The following is a 15,853-nucleotide window of genomic DNA, read 5'->3' on the forward strand; positions in this document are numbered from 1 at the left end:
GGATCGTGGGCTAGGCTCTGTATTTGGGCTTGGCAGTGATTGAGAGAAGGGAGAGGGCTGTTAGAGGGCAATGCGAGGTGGGAGGGGGGTCGGAGATGGGGGCAAGGCCTGAAAAGTTCAGCTGCTTTAGATCAACTGTGCCAGACAATCACTGGTTGAAGTGACTGAAAGCTCTGAGCTTGGGCTGGCCAAAATCCTCCTCCTCAGATGGGAACATCCCAAAAGTCTGTAGAAGCTCAGCCTCTGAGGTGAACGTTGTTGCCCTAACCTCTCTCTGCTCTATACCTCACAGGATTCCAGCCGGCTGTTCCAATCCAGGAGGAAAACTGTGCCTCCGAAGTCTCCCAGCACCTGGTCAGTGAAGTGCCACTTAACCCCGCTGTGATGCACAGACCTTGCCCTGGCTGGCTGCACAGGGCTGAATTTCACCCCGTCAGAGCGTAAGGAAATAATTGTCTGAAAGCCTTTTTCTTTTTGGATGTCTATCTAGTGGGAAAGAACCATGGGGATTTTTAGCCTGTTTTGCTTCCTATTTCCTGCTGCTTCCCTGAACCCGCTTGAGGAGAATAGGCAGTCAACTGAAGTAGTAGGAGCCGAGTAGGCCCTTAAGATGCTGGTATCTTCCCTCATTCAGACCCTGCTACCAGCCTGCTTATTTGTCCCCTGCCACTCTAGCTGGCACAGAACAGCAGTCATGAGTGAAAGAAGAAAAGGCCCCTCTGAGGCAGCATTCAGAAAAAGAAAGAAAGCAAAGGAAGCTTTTCTGTCTACGCAGGAATGACACTCTCCTGAGATACATAGACACAAATGTTCAAGGTGAGCCTTCCGGCCCCAGTGAGGATGTGAGTGGTGAGGAGATGCCTGATCTTCCAGGTAGTCAGAGTGCAGGTGACCTGGCAGCTACTGCAGCATCCATATCTTCATCTCAAATGGATGTAACCATGCACATTCCTGAAGAAAAGTGTAGATCAGAGAAGAGCGTGGTGGAGGCACAAGAAACAGCTGCTGCTGAGTTTAGTTCCTTAAATCTAGATGATCCAGGACTGTGGACCCACTTGAGCAGTAGCCTGAGGGACTTCCTTGTACTGCCTGGGCCACAGCAAGTGAAAAACTTCATGTTCCCCAAAGACAATGAAAATAGAAGTTTCCATCCAACACATTCCTGGTGTGAAATCCCCAATGGTGACAAGGTGGAGAGGCCATGGCTTATGTACTCAAAAACCCAGAATGCTGCATACTGTTTTTGTTGCAAACTCCTCCAGTCTAATGTTCCAGCCACACTGTGTTCTACAGGAACAAAGGACTGGAAAAATCTGGATAGAAATGTGGTATGCAATGAGAGGGCAGCAAATCACCAGAGAGCATTCCATAGGTGGAAAGAGCTTGAGATGAGCCTAAGGTTAAAGGCCACCATAGATGATGAGCATCAAGAGAAGATTGCATCAGAGTTCTGAAAAGGCTCTTTGCCATTGTGAGGGTGCTTGCTACCCAAAACTTAGCACTGTGCGGCACTTCAGATCAGCTGCATGTGCCAAACAATGGAAACTTCTGCATAGAACCTCCTCACCACACAAGTTCCCCAATCCACCACCCTTTCTTTAATCATCATAATAATTCATAATAAATAAATGTCTATTCATCAGAAGAAAGAAAGAACGTCCTAGTTCTTACATCTCCTGCTTTCTTTGTATGTGTCAGTCTTCCTTAGATCATAGGGGCTTTGTATCAGGGAGTGTCCTTACTTTCTCTGTCTTGTAAAGCGCACACTAGTGACACTGACCAGATAAATAACCAAGCCCTTTGTCATGAAGAATGTTCTCCTCAGTAAAGCAAGCTATAAACATTAGGAAATGCACAGAGACCTAAAAGGCTGCAAAGTGAAGCACTCTCAAGTTAGGAAATACCAGAATGAGCATTGCCTGTGCAACGTTGAAATGAGGCAGGGATCCTACAGGCAACAGACTCCTTCAATACCCAGCCCCATAGCAGAAAACCCTGTGCGCTGAATAAGGAAGGGGTCCTGTGGGAAAAAATACTATGGGATCATGTCATTAAAGTCTGCATCATCCTGCAAATGCACAAGAGGACTGAATTGAGGGTGCCAGGGCAACACTTCTTTGGACATTTGCTAACCTGAGAATGCTTCACTTTGTAACCTTTCCATCCTGTTTAAAAGCCTTGACTTTGTATTTCCTAATGATTTTATTGATGAAAGCAAATGTCAGTAACGTTAAATGAAGGGTTTTTGTTTGTTAATTTCCTTTTTTTTTTAATAGAAAGAAAATCTTTTATCTCTGTGCTGTGTAACCTGGTGACCCCCCGCTCCAGCCTGGAAGGGGGTAGAAAAGCCTTGCAGAGGGCTGGGCTGGGCAAGGTAAAACCCTGGCTGATTGGGGGAAGTGGCTGCAGCTGGGGCCATGCCCCAAACTGAGCAACAGGGCCTTATACGAAGGCAGGGGAAGCTGGAAGGATAAGTCTTTCTCTGTCTGTAGAGAGAGAAGGGCCTGGCTGCAGGGAGCTAGAGACAGGATACCTGAGTGGAGCAGGGCTGGGGACAGGCAGAGGAGCTGGGGATCTCCAGCCTGGAGAGCCCCAGGCTGTGACCTTGCATAAGGCCAACAGGTCCTGGGGGTTGCAGAGGGCAGCCCAGGGGTAGGCCAAGACAGTAGGTCCAGACCCTCCTTGCCAGTGCTGAGTGGCTGATACTGCAGCCTGCCCCAGGGTGCAGGGCTAGATGATGACTGGCAGTAGCCATATACTGATGCGAGGTGGGAATAGTGGGTTGGAGGTTCCCCAAGGAGGGGAGACCCTGAGACTGAGGGGTTACTGCCAGGGGGCAGCACCCCTGCTAAAGGGGCACCGGCCAGAGGACAGGCAGATCACCAGCCTGCAGCGAGCGCTCTGGAGCTGGAATGAGCTAATTAGCAGAAGTCACCAGCAGGAGGCGCTGCGGGGATGAGTCCACACCTCTACAAGCTGTTTAAACAATGAAGTTCTTACTCATGCGTTGGTTCAGTCTATATTTTATTGCCATTGTTATCTTGATGAAAATCCCCGTTTCACCACTCAGTGCTGTGCTGATCAGAGTATTGAAAGTCATTAAATTAAACTGCATTAAAATAAAACTCATTTTATGCAACTGCAGGGTCAGTGAAAGTTCTCAGCTGTAACCCTGAATGTGCAAGAACCAGAGAAACAATATCCAAGAAAAAGAGTTGGAATTTTGCATCTTGTTTTCACCTAGGCCTTACTGAGGAAAGTAGCAAGCACCTGCCCTTTGCAAAGGAACACAGAACCGTACCGCAGCACAAACCCCACTGAGCACAGCAGGGACTGTCCCGGTTATCCAGCTCTGGCCCTGTTTCATTACAAACTTCCTGTCTGTGATGATGTTCTGGTAACAAGGGGGCAATCAGCTGTCAAAGGGAGCTTTTGCCATGGCAGCCAGGGTGCTAGTCATTCTCCCCAAGTATGAAAATGGACCGGAGGCAGGGAGTGCTGAGTGGTGGGTTATCTCTGATGTCACAAGGCTACTGCTCAGGCAGCACCAGTGGGCAGCAAATGTGTGGTGTGTATGTGTGTTTGGGGGGCGAGGCTTTGCCAGTGTTCCTGTTTCCTCAAATTTCCTAAAGAAGCCAACAACATAACTACCCAGAATACACATTAATGATGATTCCACCCACATGTTAAGTAGTTGCTGAAATTTGATTCAAATTCCACCTGGCATGTTTAGAAACAAGGGTTCCAAAAAAGGAAAGACCTCGTTAAACAGAAAATATTGATGCTCTGGTGCATTTGTGGTTGTGTTAAAATTGAATACTGTGACTTTAAATGTTGGGCAGGGTTCCTGGGCGTGCTTGCATGCTGGGGAGCTCAGTAGGGCAGCACACAATCGGGGCATAGCAGCAGCCAGTCAGCAGGTCCCCAGTGAGTTGTACCTCTCTGTTATAGGCAGTAGCCTGCGTTCTCTCCCTCTGACTTTTGGGTTCTTACGTGTTGTTGTTCTGGCTCCTAAGAAACAAATTAGCGAGACTTTGCGAACATCCAGCAAGAGTATTTTATATTTTCTTTAACTTGTCTGCTTGTGTGCCACAAACCATGAAAGGCACAATCTCATCCAAAATAAAATAAACTTATGAAGCCAAATGTCCTTTTGAAACAAAAAATGGAACCATTTCATTCTGGTGACGTTGATCTTACTGAAGCACTTCACTTTTCCTTTCCCTTTCACAGGGAGGAGCCTAAATTAGGTTTCCCTAAATCCATGATTGGAATAGTGACGCAAAGCCTCACTAGAAGCCAAGCAGCTCGGAAAGAATGGGATGATCACAATACAGTAGAACCCTGTTTATCTGACCCTCCAGTATCCGGTTCTCCATATTAACCCAACAACCAGCGCACATCGGTCCAGAAGTGGGCGATCTTTCCTATGGTCCCTAGATGGTGCTGCAGCCTGGCACGTTCCCATTCATCCAATTATCCGACGTTTTGGTTAACCAATCCGGCCCTGGTCCCAACTCGATGGGATAAAGGGGGTTCCGCTCTCCTTGTGAGCGATCGTTTGATGCAGGGAATCTGCTGCTGGTGTTATTCCTCATGGAAAAGTACAAATTGTAAAACTGATGGGAGGGGCCTTCTGAGGTGGTAGGGAGGGGTCACGCTGTTACCTGCAATGTACACAGGCCCCACAGCAGGGACGCATTTCGGACTGTGCATATAAACAGCTTAAAAGTGCATCACAACAGTGAAGCCATTGTCAAGAGGCTATTCTGTGAAGAGGATTGTAAGACAGTCCCTGTTCCTGATCTGAGGCCTCAATGCAATAGGGATATCCCACTCGAGAGCATTGAGGTGTGTGAAGGGGTCACCCTAAGTGAAAAGACAGAGGTCATGGCTGGTCTGCAAAGTGACTGGCAGGTATTATCAAGCAGGCCGGGCGCGGCTCACAAAAGTTGCCTAAGATGAACACTGTGGGATAACAACCTGTACCCAGCAAAGCATCCCACAGAACTGGTACATTGCGGCAGCAAGTTCATAAGGAGATGGCAAGCCTTCTTACAACACTCCTTCTCTTACCTCCATATTACAAGTGGCAAACAGAGGCAAAGGAAGACTAAACCCAGGGGTTTTAAAAGTATTTAGGCCACATAAATCCCATGGATTTCAGTGGGAATTAGGAACTGAAATCCCTTTAAAAAATCGGGCCCAATGTGATTTGCTCAAGATCACAAAGGAAGTCTGCAGCGGGGGTGGAATTTAAACTCAGACCCCTCAAGTCTTAGGCGAGTGCAGTAACCTCTGGCACCCTTCCTTTCTCCTGTGTGTGTCTAATGACGTGTTTCTGTCTGTCTAGCCCCAGACATAACCATGTCTCTGTCTATCTAGCCACAGAGACAAATATCCATCTGTTTAGTGTCTACCTCTCTGTCCCCAAACAGAACCACCTGTCTCACTATCTAGCTATAAAAACACCTCTCCATGTGCACCTCCCTTTATTTAATTGTACAGGGATTTCAGGTGGGGGCTGTGGGAACTGAGATAATAGTGGTGGCAAACGGAAATAATTACAGTCTGAGCATCTCCTCTTTATATCAGCTCTAAGTTAAGCAACATAGTTCAGAAGGTAATGGAACAAGCAGGGGCAGGTGTCTATATTGAAGAAATCACATATCAGTGCATAAAGGAGAAGCTGTAACACAGTTACTGGACACTGTTTTTCAAGGAACATGGCGCCTTCCTTCATTATCGGGCTCAAGTTCCATTTCCATTTTGTTTTCTCCTGTAAATCATACGATGATTTGCAGAAATTTCTGCACAATTACTTAATGAGTGAGAACTAGCTCATATCTGCACTCCAGTACTGATCAGAAAACCAGTCCCCATATTTACATACAGTGAGGAATAATTTTCTGGTGTATTGTCCTCCTCAGGGCGTCCTTCACCCCCTTGTTCCTCAAACTGTAGATCAGGGAGTTCATCATGGGGATCACAAGGGTATCGGACATGGCCAAGATTTTCTCCCATTCCACTGAGCTGCCAGATGAGGGTCATAAATATGTAAAGGTCAGGGTCCCATATAAGAAGGAAACGACAGTCAGGTGGCAGGCGCAAGTGGAGAAGGCTTTGTGCCTTCCTGCCGTGGAGCGGATCCTCAGGATGGCAAAGATGATGTAAATGAAGGGGATGAGGATGGTGAAAATGGTGCCTATGATTTCTATGGCTGCAAAGAGGAAATGCACTCGCTTATTGATGCGAAAGTCAGAGCAGGAGATTTCTTGGAGTGGGCGAATATCGCAGAAGAAATGATCGAGGACATTGGAGTGGCCGAAGGACAGACTGAATACAGTACACGTATGCACAGTGGTGTTGACACAGGCACTTAGGGAAGAGCCAGCCACCAGCTGGAAGCAGACTCTCTTGGACAGGATGACATAAAAAAGCAATGGGTTGCAGATGGCCACAAAGTGATCGTAGGCCGTCACAGCCAGGAGGCAAAGCTCATTTCTGGCACAGAAGGAGAAGAGGAAAACTGAACCACACACCCAGGGAAACAAATGTATTTACTCGTCACTAGGGAACTGAGCATCGCCTTGGGGGCAATCACAGAGGAGGAGACAACATCTAAGAGTGACTGAGGAAAAAGTACATGGAGCTGTGGAGTTGGGAGTCAACGCTAATCAGCACAATCATCCAGACATTCCCCACCAGCGTGCAGAAATAAATGGCAAAGAAGAACACAAAGAGGATGTTTTGCAGCTTTAGACTGTCAGTGATTCCCCGGAAAATGAAGCCAGTCACTCTGGTGCAATTTCCGGGAGCCATTTCTCCTATCACTGTGCTCTGTGTCAAGGAAGAGGCAGAGGAAGGGATAGAAGCAATGGGTACCACAACAATAAATCTGATGTACAGTGGAGACTCGTGTTATCTCCTAAGAGATGCCGAAATAACGGAAATTCAATTTCGTCAGAAGCAGCAAAGAATCCTGTGGCACCTTATAGACTAACAGATGTTTTGCAGCATGAGCTTTCGTGGGTGAATACCCACTTCTTCGGATGCAAGCAGTGGAAATTTCCAGGGGCAGGTGTGTATATATAAGCAAGCAAGAAGCAGGCTAGAGATAACGAGGTTAGATCAATCAGGGAGGATGGGGCCCTGTTCCAGCAGCTGAGGTGTGAAAACCAAGGGAGGAGAAACTGGTTCTGTAATTGACAAGCCATTCACAGTCTTTGTTTAGTCCTAAACTGATGGTGTTAAATTTGCAAATGAATTGGAGCTCAGCAGTTTCTCTCTGGAGTCTGGTCCTAAAGTTTTTTTGCTGGAGGATGGCCACCTTAAAATCTGCTATTGTGTGGCCAGGGAGGTTGAAGTGTTCTCCTACAGGTTTTTGTATATTGCCATTCCTAATGTCTGATTTGTGTCCATTTATCCTTTTCCTTAGAGACTGTCCAGTTTGGCCGATGTACATAGCAGAGGGGCATTGCTGGCATATGATGGCATATATTACATTGGTGGACGTGCAGGTGAATGAACCGGTGATGGTGTGGCTGATCTGGTTAGGTCCTGTGATGGTGTTGCTGGTGTAGATATGTGGGCAGAGTTGGCATCGAGGTTTGTTGCATGGGTTGGTTCCTGAGCTAGAGTTACTATGGTGCGGTGTGCAGTTGCTGGTGAGAATATGCTTCAGGTTGGCAGGTTGTCTGTGGGCGAGGACTGGCCTGCCACCCAAGGCCTGTGAAAGTGTGGGATCATTGTCCAGGATGGGTTGTAGATCCCTGATGATGCGGTGGAGGGGTTTGAGCTGGGGACTGTATGTGATGGCCAGTGGAGTCCTGTTGGTTTCTTTCTTGGGCTTGTCTTGCAGTAGGAGGCTTCTGGGTACACATCTGGCTCTGTTGATCTGTTTCCTTATTTCCTCATGTGGGTACTGTAGTCTTGAGAATGCTTGGTGGAGATTTTCTAAGTGTTGGTCTCTGTCTGCGGGGTTAGAGCAGATACGGTTGTACCTCAGTGCTTGGCTGTAGACAATGGATCTTGTGGTGTGCCCAGGATGGAAGCTGGAGGCATGAAGGTAGGCTACACTAACACCGGAACAAATCAACATACCCTTAGAACCTCGACCAGGGTTATTCTATCTACTACCTAAGATCCACAAACCTGGTAATCCTGGACGCCCCATCATCTCTGGCATTGGAACTCTCACTGAAGGACTGTCTGGATATGTGGACTCCCTACTCAGACCCTATGTTACCAGCACTCCCAGCTATCTCCGTGACACCACTGATTTCCTGAGGAAACTACAATGCATTGGTGACCTTCCAGAGAACACCATCCTAGCCACCATGGATGTAGAGGCTCTCTACACAAACATCCCACACACTGATGGAATACAAGCTGTCAGGAACAGTATCCCTGATGATGCCACAGCACAACTGGTTGCTGAGCTCTGTGCCTTTATCCTCACACACAACTATTTCAAATTTAATGACAATATATATCTCCAGATCAGTGGCACCGCTATGGGCACCCGCATGGCCCCACAATATGCCAATATTTTTATGGCTGACCTGGAACAACGCTTCCTCAGCTCCTGTCCACTCACGCCCCTTCTCTACCTACGCTACATTGATGACATCTTCATCATCTGGACCCATGGGAAGGAGACTCTAGAATAATTCCACCATGATTTCAACAGCTTCCACCCCTCCATCAACCTCAGCCTGGACCTATCTACATGGGAGGTCCACTTCCTAGACACCACGGTGCAAATAAGTGGTGGTCACATTAACACCACCCTATACCGAAAACCTACCGACCGCTATGCCTACCTTCATGCCTCCAGCTTCCATCCCGGGCACACCACAAGATCCATTGTCTACAGCCAAGCACTGAGGTACAACCGTATCTGCTCTAACCCCGCAGACAGAGACCAACACTTAGAAAATCTCCACCAAGCATTCTCAAGACTACAGTACCCACATGAAGAAATAAGGAAACAGATCAACAGAGCCAGATGTGTACCCAGAAGCCTCCTACTGCAAGACAAGCCCAAGAAAGAAACCAACAGGACTCCACTGGCCATCACATACAGTCCCCAGCTCAAACCCCTCCACCGCATCATCAGGGATCTACAACCCATCCTGGACAATGATCCCACACTTTCACAGGCCTTGGGTGGCAGGCCAGTCCTCGCCCACAGACAACCTGCCAACCTGAAGCATATTCTCACCAGCAACTGCACACCGCACCATAGTAACTCTAGCTCAGGAACCAACCCATGCAACAAACCTCGATGCCAACTCTGCCCACATATCTACACCAGCAACACCATCACAGGACCTAACCAGATCAGCCACACCATCACCGGTTCATTCACCTGCACGTCCACCAATGTAATATATGCCATCATATGCCAGCAATGCCCCTCTGCTATGTACATCGGCCAAACTGGACAGTCTCTAAGGAAAAGGATAAATGGACACAAATCAGACATTAGGAATGGCAATATACAAAAACCTGTAGGAGAACACTTCAACCTCCCTGGCCACACAATAGCAGATTTTAAGGTGGCCATCCTCCAGCAAAAAAACTTTAGGACCAGACTCCAGAGAGAAACTGCTGAGCTCCAATTCATTTGCAAATTTAACACCATCAGTTTAGGACTAAACAAAGACTGTGAATGGCTTGCCAATTACAGAACCAGTTTCTCCTCCCTTGGTTTTCACACCTCAGCTGCTGGAACAGGGCCCCATCCTCCCTGATTGATCTAACCTCATTATCTCTAGCCTGCTTCTTGCTTGCTTATATATACACACCTGCCCCTGGAAATTTCCACTGCTTGCATCCGAAGAAGTGGGTATTCACCCACGAAAGCTCATGCTGCAAAACATCTGTTAGTCTATAAGGTGCCACAGGATTCTTTGCTGCTTCTACAGAACCAGACTAACACGGCTACCCCTCTGATACTTAATTTCGTCAGAGTTTCCAAAGCCCAAAGGAACCATTTTCATTATCTAGACCAGTGGATTTTTTTCTCATTTGTGGATGAATCCAAAATTTTGAATGGAGGTGGAAATTGTAGACAATCTGTGGACCCCTAGGAATCCACGACCCGCAGGTTGCAAAGCAGTGTTCTATGGTAACAACCACCTTTGGAAGACCCCTTAGATACAGTCTGTGGATCCCAAGGTGTTCGCAGACAATACATTCAACAGCCCCAATCTAGTCCAATTGCTTGTATAACACAGGTCATAATTTTTTTCCAATAGTTTTCATTGTAAATTAGAGCATATCTTTTAAAAAATAATCCAATCTTGAATTAAAAATTGTCCATAAACTGAATATCCACCACGACCCTTGGTAAATCATCACCCCTTGTTAATAGAGGGTTTTTATGTCGAGCTGGTCAAAATTCCCACCCATCCCCTTGGAAAGTGTTGAGCTTTTATGAATAAAACCCCAAATCCAAACTATTTTGGTGCTGGTCTATTTTGGCTGAAATCTGAAGTATTTTGGTTTTGAAATGGAACAACTGGGAGATGTAGTCTGGCCTATAAAGGAGAATGGAAGCCTGAGGAACTTCAGCTAGACAGATCAGCATGTGGACTGCTCTGTGTTGAAGGTGTTTGAGAACAGGTCAGAGAAATACCCATCGGGATGTTTACTTGGTGTTACTTGGTCTTGCCCCAGCATGGGGAGCCTGACTTGACTCCATGAGGTCCCTTCCACCCTACATTGCTAGGACTCCCTAATAACAATATTTGTATTGATTTTTGTTATTTTATTTTATTTGTTGTAAAAATGCTGACATTTCTATGGAAAAGTTCAATGCAAAAGAGATTTGTTTGTTTTTGTGGGAGGAGGGCAATTTTCATCTATTTCCAAGGAATGTAGTGTTCCCACTCACCGTAGGGGGTCTGATCCAAAACAGATTGACGCCAAGTGGAGTTTTTCCATTGATTTCAGTGCACTTTGGGTCAGGCTATTTGTTACTATCAGATTTAATCATCTTTCCAGCTAGCAGAGCAAGAAGCAAGGGAAGGTAATACTCAGTGTATTTGAACCTTCTGCACTCCCTAAAGGAGAGGATCTTCAAGGCAAAGAGATTAGTAAAGTTCACACCAAATTATAAAAATACATGAACTCAAAGAAGAAAACACACATCCTCTTTTACTGAACTATTCAGTATGAGATTTTGAATGCACTGAAATCAGGAAGTTGAAAGCAGGGTCTAAAATCCCATGATGTTTGTGACAGCTTAACCTGCCTTTAACTGATGAGTAGAAACAATATCTCTAACAAAATGGCACGACCAGTCCACTGGCCAGCTCAGTCAATGCAAAATACAGCCAGACCCACCCAACCATCTCTCTACATGGGCTCCTACCCAAAATCTCTTTAAAGGTAAAGTTGTGGAGCCAGTTCCTGAGCTGGTATAAACTGAAATAGCTGGTGGACTTTTCATTCGAGCACTTTAATACTTTGAGATCATTTTGGGTTAAAGTCTTGCAAATAAAAAATAAAAACACGGTAAACAATATATTTGCATGAATATTCAGTCATTTCCCTGAGATATGCATCTTCTGCACAAACTGGTCTTCTTTGGCTGCTTTTTATTACAGCTCCTAGTTTTTTTTCAGATTTGCCCATCTATGGTTATGAACAAGGTCACCAGTAACAAAGTTCTTGCATTTCTCCATGAGACTAAGAAACATCAAAGATAGGAATCAAAATTTCCATATGGAAATGGAAGCATAAAGTCACACTCATCTGGAAGCCCCATTTCCTAGTAATGTGGTTATTATGGTACTAGATTTCTACAATTCTTTACCTTATCAATGTGAAAAATTAAAATGCATGTGCGCGCGCACGCACATACACACGTTTCAGTTGTCCTGTTTGGACTAATCAAGTTTCACCATAATAGAAAACCACCAGAAAACATCAAGAAGAAAAAAAACCATTATATTAAACAGACTATTGAAAAATAAAGGATTTTTCCACAAAATGGAATATTAATATCCGTTATCATTTACAGGTTTCAGAACTGATCCTAAAACATCATCAACTCTTACCTTGTTGTAACAACGCAATATCCAGAACACTTTCAAATGCCGTGTTCCCTTCTAACTGTGATGTAATGTGGGATAGAAAAGAAATTAATTCAAGAATCTTTTTCCGGTAGAAAGAGCCAAAATTGCTAGTAAAGTGAAAACATCTCATCTCTAGGTGAATCCCACTAATACTGTAGCTATTTCGAGAAAGTGAACTGAATGACAATGGCAGAGAAAAAGAATTACTTTAAAAAGAAGGAGGTGAGCATTTTGGAATTTCCAAAGGCTGCTTGCTTCAAAGCAATTGACAATTGCAAATGTTTGGTTTTTTTCCCCCAAATCAGCATTTTAGAAATGCCAACCACAAACAATGTAAAGTCAGCAATTGCAACTATAACTTTCTTCTTATGAAACTAAAAGGCCAGGTGTCCCCACAGCCATCTGATCTATGGCGGGGGGTGCTTGGAGTGGTAGATTTAAGCCTCATATTAGCACTCTAGCACCTTTCCATAACTAAACCAGGAGCTATGCGATTTATAATAAGTCAGTTAAACAAGATCCCACAAACTAGGAATAAACTCTGATTACATTCAATAACCAGCATTTTTGTTGAAATCAGTAAGATTATGTTAACAATGTTTCACTTTATATTAACTGAGGAGATATGAATGAAGAGCAATGTTAATCAGCAAGAGCTGAATTAAAACGATGGGTGAGACCCTCATGCCTGCTCTGGTTTCTTGCACAGCCTACAACTGGAGTTCTGCAGTGGGGAAGCAGAGGCAGCAACTGAGTTTGGAAAAGCTTCCACCTCCAAAGGAAAGGAGCCTAATGAATACTAAGTAAAACATCTCCCTCTCTCCCATGTTCACATGCAGTATCTTATCATCCTGTACAACCTATGGCTACAAATCTCTATAATTTACCATGAGTGAGTGGAGACAGAGGGAGGACCAGCCTGTCCTTCTCAGAAGATAGTTCTTTAGCAGAGTCATAAAGCAGCTTCCTCGAGAATATCCACTGATCTCCACCTAAAGGGCCACAATGAATTGCAGGTCAAACAGCATCAAGATAGATTGTTCCCTTGGAAGCTAGGTGGGTCCAGATGTTCCTGTTCCTTCTCCCGCATCAAACTAAGAAGAAAACTCAACTATGCAAGAGAGATTTCATTCCATTATCGGTGTGTATTCACCCCGAACCCATAAGACCGTCCATGGGAGCAGAGAATGGTGCACTGGGGAAGCCAGTGCTGCCCATTCCATACTGTACAGTCTTTTTCACAATCTTCTCTCTCCCGGGCTGTCGACTGGGAATATTTCACCAGTAAAATTTTCACTACTCTGGAAAACTATCTTGAATAGTTTTGTATCATCTGCAAATTTTGCCACCTCAATGTTTACCCATTTTTCCAGAGATTCCAGAACACTGGAAAAGGGCAAACATAGTGCCCATCTACAAAAAGGGAAATAAAAACAACCCAGGAAACTACAGACCAGTTAGTTTAACTTCTGTGCCAGGGAAGATAATGGAGCAAGTAACTAAGGACTTGGCTACACTTGACAGTTGCAGCGCTGGGAGTTACAGCACTGGTCGTACAGCTGTGTAGGGACAGCGCTGGTGTGTGGCCACACTGACAGCTAACAGCGCTGCATTGTGGCCACACTTGCAGCATTTGCAGCACTGTATTGAGAGGTGCATTGTGGACAGCTATCCCACAGAGCACCTCATCCCATTTTGGCGCTGTGGGTTGTGGGAAGGGGACGGAAGGGTGCGGGTCATTCTGCTTCCTGTCCCAACGCCCCCTGGGGCATCGCTTCACATCCCAGCAGTCACAGTTTTTCTGGCCACGTCTGGCGCCATTGTGAGTCTCTTGCTGTGTTTTACTCTCTCTCTGTGAAGCGCGATTTCTGTGGGAAATGGAGCCTGAGCTGCTGAGGACTGTGCTGATGAGTGTCGCCAGCACATCACGTTTGGCAGTTGAGCTATTCCTTCAGCTCCAAAGTGACAGTGAGGAGTTCGACGATAATAGCGAGTCGCCTGACGCATGTGACACTACATTGCTTGTGGCATTCACGGAAATGCTCAGCACTGTGGAACGCCGCTTTTGGGCTCGGGAAACAAGCACTGAGTGGTGGGATCACATTGTCATGGAAGTCTGGGATGATGAGCAGTGGCTGCAGAACTTTCGGATGAGAAAAGCCACTTTCATGGGACTGTGTGCTGAGCTCGCCCCCACCCTGCGGTGCAAGGACACAAGATTGAGAGCTGCCCTGACGGTGGAAAAGTGGGTGGCTATTGCAATCTGGCAGCTGGCAACTCCAGACAGCTACCGGTCAGTCGGGAACCAGTTTGGAGTGGGAAAGTCGACTGTTGGAATCGTGTTGATGCAAGTTTGCGGGGCCATTAATCGCATCCTGCTAAGAAGAACCGTTACTCTGGGGAACGTGCAGGACATTGTGAATGGCTTTGCACAAATGGGTTTCCCTAACTGTGGAGGGGCGATAGATGGGACGCATATTCCTATTCTGGCACCCCCCCACCTAGCATCAGAGTACGTTAATCGGAAGGGGTATTTCTCTATGGGTCTTCAGGCGCTTGTGGATCACCGTGGGCGTTTCATTGACATTAACACGGGCTGGCCTGGAAAGGTGCTTGATGCATGCATCTTTCGGAACAGTGGCCTGTTCAGGAAGATGCAGGCAGGGACTTTTTTCCCAGACAGGAAGATCACAGTAGGGGACGTCGAAATGCCCATTGTGATCCTTGGAGACCCCGCTTACCCGTTACTGCCTTGGCTCATGAAACCCTATACAGGGAAGCTTGACAGGAGCAAGGACCGGTTCAACTACAGGCTGAGCCGGTGCCGAATGACTGTGGAGTGTGCTTTTGGCCGTTTAAAAGCCCGCTGGAGGTCTCTGTATGGGAAGCTAGACTTGGGGGAAAGCAGCATCCCCGCAGTTATATCCGCATGCTGTACCCTCCATAATATTTGTGAAGGGAAGGGTGAAACATTCAGTCAGGCATGGACCACCGAGGTTCAAGTCCTGGAGGCTGAATTTGCACAGCCAGAGAGCAGGGCTACTAGAGAGGCCAAGCACAGGGCTACAAGGATTAGGGATGCCTTCAGGGAGGAATTTGAGGCTGAAAGCCAACAGTAAGGTTTGCTGCCTTGCACGGGAGTGAAGTGCAGTGGTTACACTGTTAGTAGGATTCAATTTTCCCTAAAATGATTTGCAGTGCCTGTTTCTTTACTGGGCTAAGGTATCTTTCACTTTCTGCAATAATAAAGACTATTTTCAAAGCCAAGAATTCTTTTATTTAAAATAAAATAACTTCCTTGACAGACACACAACATTTTGGGAACCTAAACGGGCTGGGGGGTGGGTTGGTGAACTGTACAGTCACAGGTTTGAATATGTCCTGTCTGGAGTGCTGTGCAATGACTGCTGCACTTCAGGGTGCATATACTGCATGGTGATGGGGGTTGAGTGCAGAGGGTAAGGGTCGTAGTTCTCAGGGCTGGTTGGTGAACGTACAGGTGTTGGAGGCAGCTGGTGGAGGTAAGAACCTGGATGCTGGGGAATTGGGTTGGGAGCTGACATTGGGGCACAAGGGAAAAGCTTTGGGATGGGGGCAGGGGCAGCACGGTAGTGCTCTGCCTGCATGGCTACGAGTGACTGGATAGAGTCCGCTTGGTGTGCCAGGATTCTTAGCAGCTGCTTTGTGCTTTTCCTCCTGGCCACTGCGTTTCTCTGGCGGATCCTGCTTTCCCTTTCTCTCCAGTCCAGCAGGTTTTTACTCTC

The 15,853-nt window shown here is 46.3% G+C and overlaps 1 pseudogene; it reads right to left on the reverse strand.

Annotated features, from left to right (window-relative positions):
- Positions 1-5,885: 5,885 nt before the first annotated feature.
- On the reverse strand, positions 5,886-6,822 carry LOC120403979 (annotated as a pseudogene).
- Positions 6,823-15,853: the final 9,031 nt, after the last annotated feature.

This window comes from Mauremys reevesii, linkage group 4 (assembly GCF_016161935.1).
Source record: "Mauremys reevesii isolate NIE-2019 linkage group 4, ASM1616193v1, whole genome shotgun sequence".
Classification (NCBI taxonomy): domain Eukaryota; kingdom Metazoa; phylum Chordata; order Testudines; family Geoemydidae; genus Mauremys; species Mauremys reevesii.